A 13,336-nucleotide genomic window follows, 5' to 3' on the forward strand; every position below is an offset into this window, starting at 1 on the left:
GATTGACCTCTCCTGATAAGGTATCCAAAGTTTGTGAGACGTAGTCTCCCCATCCTTGTTTACAATGAGCATTCTGGTTTTACTTCGTCCAAGACAGATTCATTTGTTCTTTTTGCAGTGCATGATATATTCAATATTCTTCACCAACGCCAGAATTCGAAGGTGTCAATTCTTTTTCTGTCTTTCTTATTCATCGACCAGCTTTCACATGCATATGAGGTGATTGAAAACACCGTGGCTTGGGTTAGGTTCACCTTAGTCTTCAAGGGACATCTCTGCTTTTTAACACTTTAAAGCAGTGTTTTGCACCAGATTTGTCCAATGTAATGCATCTTTTGATTTCTTGACTGCTGTTTCTGTGTGTGCTGATTGTGGATCCAAGTAAAATGAAATTCTTGACAACTTCAATCTTTTATCCATTTATCATGATGCTGCTTATTGTTGAGGTGTAATCTGTAATAAAGACTGTGGTCTGTGATCTTCATCAATAAATGCTCCCCACTTTCAGCAAGGAAGATTGTGTCAGCCGCATAACGCAGGTTGTTAATAAATCTTCCTCCAATCGTGATGCCTCATTCTTCTTCATATAGTCCATCTTCTCAGACTATTTGCTCAACACACAGATTGAATAGGTATGGTGAAAGGATACAACCCTGACACAACTTTCCTGACTTTAAACGACGCAGTATCCGCTTGTTCTGTTTGGACTGCTTCTTGGTCTGTGTACAGGTTCCTCCTGAGCACAATTAAGTGTTCTGGAATACCCATTCTTCACAACGTCATCTATAATTTGTTATGAGCCACACAGTCAAATGCTTCTGCGTAGTCAATAAAAACAGGTAAACATCTCTCTGGTATTCTCTGCTTTCAGCCAGGATCCATCTGATATCAGCAATGACATCACTGGTTCCATGTCCTCTTCTGAATTCCACTTGAACTTCTGGCAGTTCCCTGTTGATGTACTGCAGCAGCTGCTTTTGAATGATCTTCAGCAAAATTTTACTTGTGTGTGATATTAATGGTACTGTTCAATAATTTCCACATTCTGTTGGATCACCTCTCTTGGGAATAGGCATAAATATTGATCTCTTCTAGCTGTTTGGACAGGTGGTTGTCTTCCAAATTTCTTGGCATAGACCAGTGAGCACTTCCAGTGCTGCATCAGGTTGTTGAAGCATCTCAATTGGTATTCTGTCAATTCCTGAAACCATCTTTTTCACCAATGCCTTCAGTGCAGTTTGGACTTCTTCCTTCAGTACCATCGGTTTCGGATCATATGCTGCCTCCTGAAATGGTTGAACACCGAACAATTCTTTTTGGTATAGTGTTTCTGTATACTCCTTCCATCTTCTTTTGATGCTTCCTGCATCATTTAATAGTTTCCGGATAAAATCCTTCAATATGGCAACTTGAGGCTTGAATTTTTTCTTCAGTTCTTTCAGCTTGAGAAATGTGGAGTGTGTTCTTTCTTTTTGGTTTTCCACCTCCAAGTCTTGGTACATGTCAGTGTAGTACTTAATCTTCTTGAGTTGCCCTGTGAAATCTTCTGTTCAGCTCTATTACTTTATCATTTTTTCCTTTGGCTTTAGCTACTTGACATTCAAGGTCAAGTTTCAGAGTCTCTTCTGACACCTATTTTTGTCTTTTCTTTCTCTCCTATCTTTTTAATGACCTCTTGCTTTCTTCATGAATGATGTCCTTGATGTTATTCCACAACTCGTTTGGTCTTAGGTCATTAGTGTTCAGTGTGTCAAATGTATTCTTGAGATGGTCTCTAAATTCAGGTGGGATATACTCAAGGTGGTACTTTGGCACTCACGGACTTGTTCTAATTTTCTTCAGTTTCAACTTGAACTTGCATAAGAGTAATTGATGGTCTGATCCACAGTCAGCCCGTGGTCTTATTCTGACTGATGATATTGAGCTTTTCCATTTTGTCTCTTTCCACTGATGTAGTCGATTTTATTCCTGTGTATTCCATCTGGTAAGGTTCATGCGTATGGTTGCTCTTTATGTTAATGAAAAAGGTATTTGCAACAAAGAAGTCATTGGTCTTGAAAAATTCAATCAGGGTTAGCACCTAATAAAATAAAATACTTAGGAATAAATCTAACTAGGCATGTAATAGACCTATACAATGAAAACTACAAAACACTACTTCAAGAAACCAAAAGAACTTGTCTCCATAAATGGAAAATCATACCGTGCTTATGGGTAGGAAGACTCAGCATGTAAAAACGTCAATTCTACACAAAGTGATGTACAGGTATGATGCAATCCAGATCCAAATACCAACAGCATTCTGTAATGAAATGGAAAGACTAATCATTAACTTTATATGGAAAGGAAGAAAGCCCTGGAGAAGTAAAGCATTATTGAAGAAGAAGGACAAAGTAGGAGGCCTCACATTACCTGATTTCAAAACCTAATACGCAACTACGGTAGTTAAAACAACCTTGTACTGGTACAATGACAGACACATAGACCAACAGAAAGAATTGAGAACACAGATGATATAAATCCGTTTTTCTACGGTCAGCTGATCTTTAATAAAAAGAGAGTCCCTTTATCAAATGTTATTATTGTTGTTAGGCGCCATCGATTCGGGCCTGACTCATAGAGTCCATATATACAACAGGAAAATCCCTGCCTGGTCTTGCACCATCTTCATGATTGCTGTTATGCTTGAGCCCATTGTTACAACCACTGTCAGTCCATCTTGTTGAGGGTCTTCCTCTTTTTCTCCAAGCCTCTATTTTACCAAGCATGATGTCCTTCTCCAGGGACTGACCTCTCCTGATAATATGTCCAAGTATATAAGTCACAGTGTCCTCATCCTTGCTTCTAAGGAGCATTCTGGTTGTACTTCCTCCAAGACAGATTTGTTTGCTCTTTGGCAGTTCACGATATATTTAATGTTCTTCCTGAAAACCACAACTCGAATACGTCTATTCTTCTTCCATCTTCCTTATTCATGGACATGCATATAAGGCAATTGAAAACACCGCAACACGGATCAGGAACACATTAGTCTTCAAGGTGACATCTTTGCTTTTCAACACTTTAAAGAGGCCTCTTGCAACAGATTTCCCCAATGCAATGCAGTATTTGATTTCTTAACTGCTTGCTTCCATGGGTGGTATTTGTGGATCCAAATAAAAAGAAATTCTTTTTTTTATTCTTATTATTTCATTTCTTCTGGTGGCTGTGGGCTTCTTTTGCTGTTCTCTTTCTATTTGTTCCAGTTGTATAGCTAATGTTTCGGTTTTATCCCTTTCTTCTTTTTTGATGTGTGCATCTATTGGTATAAGCTGATCTCTGAGGACTGCCTTTGCTGTCCCAAAGGTTTTGGTATGATGTGTTTTTCATTTTCATTTGATTCTAGGAATTTTTTGATTCCATCTCCGATTTGTTCTATTACCTGGTGGTTTTTAAGCAGAGTGTTATTCAGTTTCCATGTAATTGATTATTTTTCCTTACTCTTCCTGTTGTTAATTTCTACTTTGATATCATTGTGGTCAGTGTTTTGTATTTTGTTGAGGGTTGCTCTGTGTCCTAAGATGTGGTCTATTCTGGAGAATGCTCCATGTGCATTGGAAAACAATGCATATTTTGCAGCTGTTGGGTGGAATGTTCTATATATGTCTACGAGGTCAAGCTGGCTGATAGTACTCTTTAGCTCTTCTGTATCTTTGCTGAGTTTCTTTCTAGATGTTCTGTCCTTTACTGAGAGTGGTGCGTTAAAGTCTCCTACCATTACTGTGGCATTGTCAATTTCTCTTTTCAGTGCTATTAGAGTTTATTTTACATATTTAGGAGCCCTGTCATTGGGTGTGTAGATGTTTATTATGGTTAAGCCTTCATGAGGGATTGTCCCCTTAATCATTACACAGTGCCCTTCTTTGCCTTTTATGGTGGATTTTGTTTTAAAACCTGTTTTTTCTGAGGTTAGTATTTCCATTTCTGCTCTTACTTGGAAGTTATTTGCTTGATACATTTTTTTCCATCCTTTAATTTTTAAGAAACTTACATCTTTGTTTCTAAGGTGTGTTTCTTATAGACATCCTATAGATGGATCCTGTTTTTTTGAACAATTCTATCACTATGTGTCTCTTTATGGGTGCATTTAAGTCATTTATGTTCACTGTAAATATTGATAGGTATAAGGTTATTGCTGTCATTTTGTAGTTTTTTTTTTTTTTTTTTTTAGGTGCTAACGTTCTTTTTGTTCCTCTTACTCTCCTGTGCCGAGTTCCTTTTGTTCGTGGATTTTTCATAAAATGAATTCTTGACAACTTCAATCTTTTCTTCATTTATCATTATGTTGCTTATTGGTCCAGAGTGAGGATTTTTGTTTTCTTAATGTTGAAGTGTAATCCATACTGAAGGCTGTGGTCTTTGATATTCTTCAATAAGTGCTTCACATCTTCTTCACTTTCAGCAAGCAAGTTTGTGTCATCAGTATAACGCAGGTTGTTAATGAGTCTTTCTCCAATCCTGATGCCCCATTCTTCTCCATATATTCGACTTCTTGAATTATTTGCTCAGCATACAGAATATGTATGAATAGGTATGCTGAAAGGATACAATCCTGGTGCACAACTTTCCTGACATTGAACCACATAATATCCCCTTGTTCTATTCAAACATCTGCCTCTTGATCTATGTACAGGTTCCTCATGAGCACAATTAAGTGTTCTGGAATTCCCATCCTTCATAATGTTATCCATAATTTATGATCCATACAGTTGAATGACTTTTCGTAGTCAGTAAAACACAGGGAAGCCTCTTTCTGGTATTCTCTGCTTTCAGCCAGGATCCATGTGACATCAGCAATTATGTCCCTGGCTCCATATCCTCTTCTGAATCCAGCTTAAATTTTTGGCAGCTCTCTGTCGATATACTGTTGTAGCTGCTTTTGAATGATCCTCAGCAAAATTTTACTTGCCTTTGATATAAATGATATTATTCAATAATTCCTGAATTCTATTGAATCAGCTTTCTTTGGAATGGTACAAATATGGGTCTCTTCCAGTCGGTTGACCAGGTAGCTGGCTTCCAAATTCTTGGCATAGATGAGTAAGCACTTCCAGTGTTGCATCAGTTTGTTGAAATATCTCAATTGGTATTCCGTCAATTCCTGGAGACTTCTTTTTTGTCAATGTCTTCATTGTAGCTTGGACCTTGTCATGGATTGAATTGTATCCCCCCAAAATAGGTCAATTTGGCTAGGCTGTGATTGCTAGTATTGTGTTTTGTCCACCATTTTGTCATTTGATGTGATTTTCCTATGTGTTGTAAAGACTAATCTTTCTACCTGTTTTTTTTAGGCAACATTATATTATGTGAAAGAGGATTAGGGTGGTATGTAACTCTCTTGCTTAAGTCACATCCCTGATCCAATGCAAAGAGAGTTTCTTGAGTTGTGGCCTGTACCACTGTGATGGCTAAAATTGTGTGTCAACTTGACTAGGCCATGATTCTCAGTGTTTTGGCAGTTGTGTAATGTGATCAATTCCCTGTTGAAATTTGATATGTGATTACCCCCATGATGGAATCTGCTCAGCGATACTGGTGAGGGCGGGGTCTATGGCAGCTCACTGCCCCCTCAGCCTTCATCTCTCTGCCCTCTGTCTGCCACCTACTTCCTTCCTGTTCACCTCACCAAGGCTTTTGGTTTGTTCTGGAACTTTCAGCTGCCTCTTATTCATCTGACTTCTGGTTCTTGGGACTTGAGCTAGCAGCTCACCTGTCAATCCTGGGATTTATCAATCTTCACAGCCTGTGAGCAAAATCTCTGCTCTCTGATTTGCCTGATCTTAGGTTCGCCAACCCCTGAGGCTATATGAATCAGGTGAAGCCTCTAGCTTGATCCACGAACTTGGGACATTCCAACCTCTCCAATCATGTGAGCTATTTCCTTGATATAAATATTTCTCTCTATATGTATGTATTCATATGCTTTACTGGTTTTGCTTCTGTAGAGAACCCAGCCTGAGACAACCACCTTTTATCTTACAAGAGATAATAGGAAAGGGAAGCAAGCAGAGAGTGGGGGTATCACACCACCAAGAAAGCAGTGCCAGGAGCAGTGTGTTCTTTGAACCAGAGGTTCCTGTGTGGAGAAACTTCTAGTCCAGGGGAAGGTTGATGAGAAGGACCTTTCTCCAGCGCTGAGAGAGACAGAAAACCTTTTCCTGGAGTTGAAGCCCTGAATTTGGACTCCTAGCCTACTATACTATGAGGAGTTAAATTTCTCTTTGTTAAAGCCATCCACTCGTGGTATTTTTTAGATGACTAAGAAAGACTTCTTCTTCCTGTACCATCAATTCTTGATCATATGCTATCTCCTGAAATGTTTGAATGTCGACCAGTTCTTTTTGTTGCAGTGACTCTGTGTATTTCTTCCACCTTACTTTGAAGCTTCCTGCATCATTTAGTATTTTCCCCAGAGAATCTTTCAATATTGCAGCTTGAGGCTTGAATTTTTTCTTCAGTTCTTTTATTTTGAGAAATGCTGAACATTTTCTTCTCTTTTGGTTTTCTATCTTCAGGTCTTTGTACATTTTATTATACTATTTTGTCTTCTCGAGCCACCCTCTAAAATCCTCTGTTAAGCTCTTTTACTTCATCATTTCTTCCATTTGCTTTAGCTACTGGAAGTTCAAGTGTAAGTTTCAGAGTCTCTCCTGACACCCATTTTGGTCTTTTGTTTCTTTCTTGTGTTTTTAATGACCTTTTTCTTTCATCACATAAGATATCCTTGATGTCATTCCAAAACTTGTCTGGTCTTCAGTTTTTAGTGTTCAATGCATCAAATCTATTCTTGAGAGATGGTCTCTAAATTCAGGTGGGAGATACTCATAGTTGTGCTTTGGCTCCTGTGAAATTGTTCTAATTTTCTTCAACTTGAACTTGAACTTGTTTTTGAGTAATTAATGGTCTGCTCCACTGTAGGCACCTGACCTTTTTCTGATTGTTGATATTGAGCTTCTCCATCATCTCTTTCCACAGATGTAGTTGATGTAATTCCTGTGTATTCCATCTTGAGATGTTCTCATGTTTAGTGACTGTTTATGTTGGTCAAAAACAGATTTTTGCAATGCAGAAGTCTTTGGTCTTGCAAAATTTTGTCATAAGATTTAAAGCATTGGTCCTGTCTCCAAGAACATGTTTTACAATTACCCAACCTTTTTCTTTGTTTCCAACTTTTGCATTCAAATCACCAGTCATTATCAATGTGTCTTGATTGCATGTTTGATCAATTTCAGACTGCAGAATTTAGCCATTAGAGAAATACAAATGAAAAATAAAATGAAATGCCATCTCACCTTGACATCACTAGGCACTAATCAAAAAAAATAAAAAATGACAAATGTTAGAGAGGTTTTGGGGAGATTGGAACTTTTATTCAGTGCTGGTTGAAATGCAAAATGGTAAAACCCCTATGGAAATGATATGGCACTTCCTTAAGAAACTAGAAATAGAAATACCATGTGGTTCAGCAATCCCACTCCTAGAAATATATCCTAGAGAAATAAGGGCTATTGCACGAATAGATGTATGCTCACCCATGTTCATTGTAGCATTATTCACAATATGAAAAAGATAGGGAGGGAGCCAAGATGGTGGAATAGACAGACGCTTCTGGCTAGCCTCTTTGCAACAAAGACCCAAAAAAACAAGTGAAACAAGTATATTTATGACAAGCTGGGAGCATTGAGCATCAAAGGCAAGCTTAGAAAATGAACTGAGGGGCAAGAGAAGGAAGAGACAGTTCAGAAGCAGAAAGGAGTTACCAGACCTGAATCATGGGGAGCCCTCAGGCACCATTCCTGGGAGCAGCGTCTGCAGCAGGCTGGCACTAGTATTCAGTCACAGTTTCCTCAGGGAGAAGCAGCCAGCCACACAGCCTACTCACACCTCCAAAACCTGAGAAGAATGGTGCTCTTGGCAAAAGCTAAGTACTTGCGTATATTTTACTGTCCCCCCTCCTCAAGCCAGCTCCAGAGGCTGTTCATTTCCCTGGGCCTGAGATAGGCTCTGTTGACACCTACAGCCATCCTCCTGGCCTTGGAAAATGAATAAATTTGCAACTAGGGAAAAGATAATTTGCCAGCTCCACTAACCGGGGGAACTCAGGACAGAAGCGGCTCCCGTCCAGTTATAAAAGGTCCGTGGGCTCTGAATTCCTTTCCTCTCTCCATGGACCTATGTGGGCCTATTTCAGGAGAATAGGCCCTTGTTGGCAGACTTCAACTGTTTCAGCTGTGTGGCAGAGAGGTGGGTGTTTGATGTTTGACACCACTTTGCCTATTAAAGAGAGTCCTCACCTACCCACATCAGGGGCCTAAGGACTGGTAGCTCCACTCAGGTCACCCAGCCACCCACAACAGGGGTCCAAGGATAACTGCTACCTCCCAGTCCTTACAACCAAAAACATTGGGTGCCCATGGTCCGTCTGCAGAACACATCCAACTGTATACCCTAGGCAAGAGGGACACACTTTCCTCAGAGACACTTGGGGGATGGTTCTCAGCCCTCTGACTTGTTCATAGCATGACTCCCTGCTGCAACCAGATACTGGTACCCACACTAATCACCCCTGACCATCTAAGACTGTCATACAGAGCCTGTACCACACAGTTGATGATCAGCTACCTGGACACCTGACCTGAAAATATACAAGACAAGTGAATGGACTCCTAGACTGACATACCTGATAACAGCTCTAGCCATCTGGGGACAGGACATCACAAACTCCAAAGGTGAAAATAATCAAGCTAGCTCACTCAAGCAACCCATTTGGGCATATCAAAACAAAACAAAGCAAGAAGCTATGACACAGTAAGCAAACATAAAATAAACTAATACAATAACTTATAGATGGCTTGCAGACAACAGTCAATATCAAGCCACATAAAGAAACAGATGATGATTGCCTCAACAAGGTCTCAAAACAAAGAATCAAGGGATTTTCTAGATGGAAGTGCATTCCTGGAATTACCAGGGGCAGAATACAAAAAGAACACAAAAGAACACAGAACTCTTCAGACATCAGAAAGGAAATGAGGCAATACACAGAATGAGCCAAGGAACACACAGATAAAGCAATTGAAGACATTAGAAAGGTTATTCAGGAACATAATGAAAAATTTAATAAGATGGAAAAATCTATAGACAGACAGCAATCAGAAATTCAGAAGATTAACAATAAAATTACAGAAGTAGACAACTCAATAGAAAGTCAGAGGAGCAGAATTGAGCAAGTAGAAGCCAGAATTTCTGAACTCGAAGATAAATCACTTGGCACTAATATTTTTGCAGAAAAATCAGATAAAAGAATTAAAAATAAAAATGAAGAAATCTTAAGAATCATGTGGGACTCTATCAAGAGAAATAACTTACAAGTGAATGGAGTACCAGAACAGGAAGGGATAACAGAAAATACAGAGAGAATTGTTGAGGATTTGTTGGCAGAAACTTCTCTGATATCATGAAAGATGAGACGATATCTATAAAAGATGCTCATCGAACTCCACATAAGGTAGATGTTAACAGAAAGTCACCAAGACATATTATAATCAAACTTGCCAAAACCAAAGATAAAGAGGGAATTTTAAGAGCAGCTAGGGATAAACAAAAAGTCACCTATAAAGGAGAGTCAATAAGAATGAGCTCGTACTACTTGGCAGAAACCATGCAGGCAAGAAGGCAATGGGATGACTAATATAAAAAATTGAAGGAAAAAAATTGCCAGCCAAGAATCATATATCCATCAAAACTATCTCTTAAACATGAAGGTGAAATTAAGACGTTTCCAGATAAACACAAGTTGAGGGAATTCGTAAAAATCAAACCAAAACTACAAGAAATACTAAAGGTAGTTCTTTAGTTAGAAAATCAATAATATAAGGTATCAACTCAAGACTAGAACACTGGGCAGAGCAATCAGAAGTTAACCCAGACAGGGAAATCAAAAAAATAAATCAAGATTAAAAAAATGCTCAAAACAGGGTAACAGCAATGTTATTGTGTAAAAGAAGACAGCATTAAAACAATAAAGAGGGACTAAGAAATGTAGTCATAGATCTTCCATATGGAGAGGATGAAAAGGCAATACAAAGAAATAAAAGTTAGGTTTAAATTTAGAAAAATAGGGGTAAAAAATGAAGTAACCACAAAGGAGACAAACTATCCTATACATCAAAATAAAATACAAGAAAAAAATAGAGACTCAGCAGAAACAAAATCAGCAACAACGAATATAAGGTAAAGACAATACTTAAAGATAAACCACTCAGCACAAAAAATAGCGGGAAAAAGAAACTGTCAACAACACACAAAGACATCAAAATGATAGCACTAAATCCATACCTATCCATAATTATGCTGAATGTAAATGGACTAAATGCACCAATAAAGAAACAGAGAATGGCGGAATGGATTAAAAAACATGCTCTATCTATAAGGTGCATACGACAGACACACCTTAGACTTAGAGACACAAACTAAAACTCAAAGGATGGAAAAAAATATATCAAGAAAACAACAATCAAAAAAGAGCATGAGTGACAATATTAATTTCTGACAAAATAGACATGAAAGTTAATTTCATCATAAAGGATAAGGAAGGACACTATATAATGATTAAAGGGACAAGAAGATATAACCATATTAAATATTTATGCACCCAGTGACAGGGCTACAAGATACATAAAACAAACTCTATCAGCATTGAAAAGTGAGAGAGACAGCTCCACAATAATAGTAGGACACTTCAACACACCACTTTCAGTGAAGGACAGGACATCAGAAAGAAGCTCAATAAAGACACGGAAGATCTATATGCCACAATCAACCAACTTGACCTCATAGACATACAGAACACTCCACCCAATAGCAGCCAAGTACACTTTTTTTTTCTAGTGCACATGGAACATTCTCTAGAATAGACCACATATTAGGTCATAAAGCAAGCCTTAGCAGAATCCAAAACATTGAATTATTACAAAGCATCTTCTCTGGCCATAAGGCCATAAAAGTTGAAATCAGTAACAGGAAAAGCAGGGAAAAGAAATCAAACTCTTGGAAACTGAACAATACCCTGCTCAAAAAAGACTGGATTATAGAAGACATTAAGGATGGAATAAAGAAATTCATAGAATCCAATGAGAATGAAAGCACTTCCTATCAGAAACTTTGAGACACAACAAAAGCGGTGCTCAGAGGCCAATTTATATCACTAAACGCACACATTCAAAAAGAGGAAAGGGCCAAAATCAAAGAATTATCCTTATAATTATGAACAAATAGAAAGAGAGCAATAAAAGAAACCCTCAGGCATCAGAAGAAAACAAATAAAAAATAGAGCAGCAGTAAATGAAACAGAAAACAATAGAAAGAATTAACAAGACCAAAAGCTGGGTCTTTGAAAAAATCAAAAAAAATTTATAAACCATTGCCCAAACTGACAAAAGAAAAGCAGGAGAGGAAGCAAATAACCTGCATAAGAAATGACATGGGCGATATTACAACAGACCCAACTGAAATTAAAAGAATCATATCAGATTACTATGAAAAATCGTACTCTAACAAATTTGAAACCCTAGAAGAAACGGATGAATTCCTAGAAACATACCACCTACCTATGCTAACACAGAGGTAGAACAACTAAAAAGACCCATAACAAAAGAAGAGTTTGAAAAGGTAATAAAAAAACTTCCCCCCACCCCCCCCCCCCAAAAAAAAACCCTGACCCAGAGGGCTTCACTGCAGAGTTCTACCAAACTTTCAGAGCAGAGTTAACACCACTACAACTAAAGGTATTTCAGAGCATTGAAAATGATGGAATACTTCCAAACTCATTCCATGAAGCCACCATATCCCTGACACCAAAACCAGGTAAAGATACCAAAACCAGGTAAAGATACCACAAAAAAAGAAAATTAAAGACCTATTTCCCTCATGGACTTAGATGCAAAAATCCTCAACAAATTCTAGCCATGACCAAGGGGGATTCATATCCGGTATGCACGGATGTTTCAACTTTAGAAAAACAATTAATGTAATCCATCATATAAATAATAAAAGAATCACATGATTTTATCAATTGATGTAGAAAAGGCATTTGACAAAGTTCAACACCCATTCATGATAAAAACTCACAGCAAAATAGAAACAGAAGGAAAATTCCTCAACATAATTATGGGCATTTATACAAAGCCAACAGCCAACATCATCCTAAATGGAGAGATCCTGAAAGCATTCCCCTTGAGAATGGGAATCAGACAAGGATGCCCTTTATCACCACTCTAATTCAACATTGTGCTGGAAGTCCTAGCCAGGGCAATTAGGCTAGATAAAGAAATAAAGGGCAACCAGATTGGCAAGAAAGAAGTAAAAGTATCTCTCTATTTGCAGATGACATGATCTTATACACAGGATACCCTAAGGAATCCTCCAGAAAACTACTGAAACTAATAGAAGAGTTCAGTAGAGTATCGGGATACAAGATAAACATACAAAAATCAGTTAGATTCCTCTACACCAACAAAAAGAACATCGAAGAGAAAATCACCAAATCAATACCATTTACAGTAGCCCCGGAGAAAATAAAATACTTAAGAATAAATCTTACCAGAGATGTAAAAGCCTTATACAAAGAAAACTACAAAGCGCTTTTGCAAGGAACCAAAAGAGACCTACATAAGAGGAAAAACATACCTTGCTGATGGATAGGAAGGCTTAACATTATAAAAATATCTATTGTACCAAAAGTGATCTATGCATTTAACGCAATTCCAATCCAAATCCCAAGAACATTCTTTAATGAGATGGAGAAACAAATCATCAACCTCATATGGAAGGGAAAGAGGCCCCAGATAAGTAAAGCATTACTGAAAAAGAAGAACAAATTGCAAGGCCTTACTGTACCTGACTACCACCGTAGTCAAAACTGCCTGGTACTGGTACAACAACAGATACATGGACCAATGGAACAGAGTTGATAATCTAGACATAAATCCATCCACATATGGGCAGTTGATATTTGACAAAGACCCTGAAATAGTTAAATGGGGGAAAAGACAGTCTTTTTAACAAATGGTTTTGGCATAATTTTATATTCATCTGCAAAAAAAAGAAACAAGACCCATACCTCACTCCATGCACAAAAACAAGCTCCAGAAGGATCAAAGACCAAAATATAAAATTGAAAATGATAAAGATCATGTAAGAAAAAATAGGGACAACGTTAGGAGCCCTAATACATGGCATAAACAGTGTACAAAACATTACTAACAATGCAGAAGAAAAACTAGATAACTGGGAGCTC

The sequence above is a fragment of the Elephas maximus genome, chromosome 7, assembly GCF_024166365.1.
Source record: "Elephas maximus indicus isolate mEleMax1 chromosome 7, mEleMax1 primary haplotype, whole genome shotgun sequence".
NCBI classification, from domain to species: Eukaryota; Metazoa; Chordata; class Mammalia; order Proboscidea; family Elephantidae; genus Elephas; species Elephas maximus.